The 4761-nt window shown below is 44.0% G+C and overlaps 1 pseudogene; it reads right to left on the bottom strand.

The window, feature by feature from the left end:
- Positions 1-539: 539 nt before the first annotated feature.
- LOC103734298 lies at positions 540-1802 on the bottom strand (annotated as a pseudogene).
- Positions 1803-4761: the final 2959 nt, after the last annotated feature.

Here is a 4761-nt window from a genome sequence, read left to right on the forward strand (position 1 = left end):
GTGTGTGCATGTGTGCATGTGTGCGTGTGCATGTGTGTGTGTATGTATATGTGTGTGCATGTGTGCATGTGTGTGTGTGTGTGTGTGTGTGTGTACCTGAACAGAATACATATTTTTATTTGCTAGGCACAATTTTGCTTTCCTTTCTAAGTGGATACATTACCCTCTCAATTAACATAGTGATTGAAGTGACCTTCTACAGAGAGTCTCTTGAGGAAGGAATTCATAACTTTCATTAGTTCATGAACTGTGTTATTCATATCTTACTGATCTTTCTTGGGTTTGTTTTGATTTAGGCCATTTTGATCTATTAATTTCTAAAGGAAGTGTGTTAAACTCTTTTACTCTGTGAAGTAAAGGTATTTTTTGTTATATATATCTATATATTTTAAGGGGTAATTTTTTAATCCAGATTTCACAAACTCATGGTACAAAGTGGGTCCCCCATCTTCCTTTAGAGTTATAAAACTGCTCTTCACTGCTTATTGGCTGCCTGTGAAAATGTTTTTGATTGAAATAACTTGAATGTTCCTATAATACTAATCATATCTGCCCATGCTGTTCTGACTGCTGACCCCGTAACAGCCACTCATTGACTGGCTCTCCAGGCCACTGTAGGTGGCCCGGGCCGCTGATACATCCCTGCCCTGTATCACCTGACTGCTATAAGCCCCATTTCTGGCCCCAGTTGCTGAATTCAGGAAGAGTTCCATCTATCTATGTTGCATGTTGACCCTGTCCTTTGACAAAGCTGCCACTGCTTCTTCATGGGTGGTAAACTCAACATTAGCTTTGCCCGTCACTCTTCCGTCTGGGCCAATCTCAATATGACTTCTTATGGGGCTGTCGTTCTCTATTGCTTCGTAGGGCAGCCCCCTCGTGTGGACACAGTGGCCGGTGGTGCTCTCTCTGTACTGTGAACTCGCTGTCTCCGTATCTGTGGTCATACATTCCTGAGAGACAGTAGCTGAGGTCTCTCCCATAAAGGTCAGTGGTGAAGCCATAGCCATCGCTGAGACCACTGTATTCTTCATAGCCCCCATAGCCTGCACCATAGGCACCAGACCTCATCCTATCCAGATCTGCCTGCTTCACAATGCCAATGTGCCTCCTGGCTGTGCCAGGCTGGTCATAAGGCCCAGGCCTCTGCACAGACATGAACTTCAGAGGTGGATCTGAGTATGACCTTACTTCCTCCTGACTGCTCTTGAACACCTCAATATACCTGTGCCCTATTCTCTCCTTGTGCTTCCCTAGAGCTTTCTCAGCTGATGCCTGTGAGGCAAACTGCACAAAGGCCTCCCCGTGACCTCGGGGTCCATAGGTAATGTGATTCCATTTGGCACAATTGCCAACACTGAGAAGAACTGAACAATTTCTTCCTTTGTGCATCCAAAAGGGAGTCCCCGAAGCCTCACAAAGCCATCATTGGCACTGTGGGTGCTGTTTGGACCACGGTGCTTCAACACCCAGTCCATCTCCAATCTGTGTGACTTGAACACCTCAATATACTGGTCTCCATGCGTCTTTTTTCAGAGCTGATTTTACATCATCTTCTGACTCAAGTTCAACAAAAGCCTCACCACTCTGCCTGCCTTCTCTAGTTAAGTGAAATGCACACCTGCAACCCCATCAGGAGCTGTGCAGTCGGAGAGGAAGTTTTGTATATCCCCCAGGGAGCAAGCCCACAGTAGGCCATGGAGTTTGACCACATAACCTTCACCTCCCTCAGGGCCCAGCATCATAGACACTTGACAGGGCTGATGTCACACAAGCGTGGACAATGTTTTGTGGCTTAAAGAACCACCAGGGATGCCTTCAGTGGTAGACACTTATGGGAAAGTAACAAGTTTTCCTCTGAGGAGGGCAGGACTGACTTCTACTTTCAGTGAGTAAGGGCAGCTGATGGCCAAAGAACCCCAAACTCCACCTGACGCTTAAAATCACAGAGGGCTCCGGGGAAAGTCCAGGTGCATCTTCTTTTTGTAATATCTTATTTATTATTTTTATTTTATATGTATGAGTGTGTTGCCTGCATGTGTGTACATCTTCTTTTTGTTCTTAACCTTTGGGTGGGAGATGGTCGCCCTCTGCTCTGGGCTCCACAGGCACCAGGAGGAGGAAGAGGCCACTGGGCTGGAAGCACAGGCTGAGTCTGTTTTATTGCGATAAAGTCACTAGCTCAGCTTTGACGATGCCGGCCACTGTTTACTTTGACATGCCTTGTGCTCAGTCTTTCCATAGCATTTTCCTTTACTTCTTTCTCTTCAAGCACAAAATAATTGGGTTTTGTTTGTTTTGTTCAATCTAGTATTTTCTTGAATAAACATTAATCTAACTTTTCACTATTTAAAAAGATTTACTTATTTTTATGTGTACGTTTATGTGCCTGAGTGTATGTATGGGCACCAGGTGTGTCCAGGAGCCCCAGGGGTCAGTCAAAACTGGTCACAAGATCTCCTGGAACATGAGTTACAGGTGGTGTGAGCTACCATGTGGGTGCTGGGAACCCAGTCTGGGTCCTGTGCGAGAGGAGTAAATGCTCTTAACCACTGAGCCGTCTCCCCAGTCACCGAATTGTTTATATTTACATTTTTGAGACAGAGTCTCCTATGTGGCCAAGATGGCTTTGAACTCATAAATCCCTTACCTCACAAAAATGGAAGGAGTGGAGGGGTGTGCCAACATACCCACCTCAATAATACTGACTATTCAAAAACCTATGTCCTCGGACTGTCCCGTTTTTAGTTGCCACACATTTTCTCAGTTTATTTTTTCCCTTCCGTTTGGTAGATTAATAGAATTTTGTCCACCCCCTTCGGTTTCCTCTGCTGCTTCTGAAGCTGTGACTTATGGGTAATGTCTTGAACCCGTGGGTGAGGCTTGAAGGCCCAGCATAGCACCTATCTTTTTTTCTGAATATCTTCGTAAGTGAGCCACCTTTGGGCGACTTTGATAAGTGGATCTGTCTAAAGTATAGGGCAGCCTACCTCTGTATTTTATGCTTCCTTTGATAGTCAACTTCTTAGTCGTGTCTTTTTGTTTGTTTGTTGTTTTTGAGATAAGCTCTTGCTATGTGTCCCAAATTGGACTTAAACACTCAAACCTCTGCCTCAACCTTTCAAGACTGGGATTACAGGTGTGCACCACCACCCTGGATTTTCTTTAGTTACTGAAACCAAAAGTGTTCATGAAGAAGGCACAGGTGTGAGGCCAGCGAGGTGGCTCAGCAGTTTAAGGTGCTTGGGTGCAGGCCTGAGAACCCGAGTTCCATTCCCAGAGCTCTCATGTTGGAAGGAGAGAACCAAATCCCAAGAGTTGTCCTCTGACCTCTACATGCACACCGTGACATGTGCATGCCTGTACCCATATGCATACACACACACACACACACACACACACACAATAAATAAATAAATAAATAAATCCTGAGAACCCGAGTTCCATTCCCAGAGCTCTCATGTTGGAAGGAGAGAACCAAATCCCAAGAGTTGTCCTCTGACCTCTACATGCACACCGTGACATGTGCATGCCTGTACCCATATGCATACACACACACACACACACACACACACACACACACACACAATAAATAAATAAATAAATAAATAAATAAATAAATAAAATTTAAAAAGTAAATAAATAAATTACTTGATTGGGAATACTTATGAAAAATGAATGAAAAACAGAAAACATCAGACAGTTATAAAAGACAAATTGACTTTCCTGAACATGAGAGTTTCCTGCACTGGTCAGTCATTGAGTTCTCACACAGAATGTACTCCAAACTCAGCTACACGATGTCTTAGCTGATATCATTTTCTGAAAATAGCTGGAGGCAGTAAAACAGGGACAGTAATTCCCAAGCATTTTCCTCTTTACTGTACACATTTAATGTATTTGTGTCTTCATTCCTAATTACTTCAGTAATAGAAAGTATATGGTACCATGTTAAAAAGAATCTATTTAATTAATACTGGCTCTTAAAGATTTGCGAGGAAACGTCCCCACTCTGTTGTGTACATTCATAGGCTCCTCTGTGAGCATCACCCATGTAATCAGTGCCTGGGGAAGACAGAGCTGAGCTGAGCCACTCAGCAGCTGGAGCAAGCAGGGCCAGGCAGTGGCTTGCTTTGTAGTGAGGCCCCAGCTGGAACAAAGGACGTGGGCAGCAGGGCCTCTCCAGGGTTCCCAGCTCTATGCCTGGTTCTCCCCGTAGCCAGTACAAGGAAGGCTGGACACAGAGACTGGATCCATCTAGTGCACGGATCGGGGAAAGAATGAATGCTGAGCTAGGATCACCTGAGATGCTATTAGCTCTCCTTTTCGACTTTGCTTTTCCACCCGCTGGAAATGGAGGCAAATGAATGTAATCTTAGTACTAGAAAGGCTAAGACAGGAAGAGGGTCATGAGTTCCAATCCAGCTTGCATTACCCAGTGATAAAATTAAATAAAAATAAAGATTTCAAAGTGTTTTATTTGAAAATAATTTAGGTGTCAGATGAAACCTAATATTGTGAGCTATCATTACTGTGGCATACAATTCTTTCTAGCCTTTTTTGTATTTTTTAAATTTTGTGTGTATGAGTATATTGCCAGCATGTATTTAAGTGCACCCATGTTGTGTAATTCCCACAGAGGACAGAAGACTGCGTTGGATCCCCTGGAACTAGAGTTACAAACAGTTGTTAGCCACCATATGGGTACTGGGATTTGAACCCAGGTCCTCTGCAAGAGCAGCCAGTGCTTTTAACTACTAA

Source organism: Nannospalax galili, unplaced genomic scaffold (genome assembly GCF_000622305.1).
Source record: "Nannospalax galili isolate Female #2095 unplaced genomic scaffold, S.galili_v1.0 scaffold1416, whole genome shotgun sequence".
NCBI lineage: Eukaryota > Metazoa > Chordata > Mammalia > Rodentia > Spalacidae > Nannospalax > Nannospalax galili.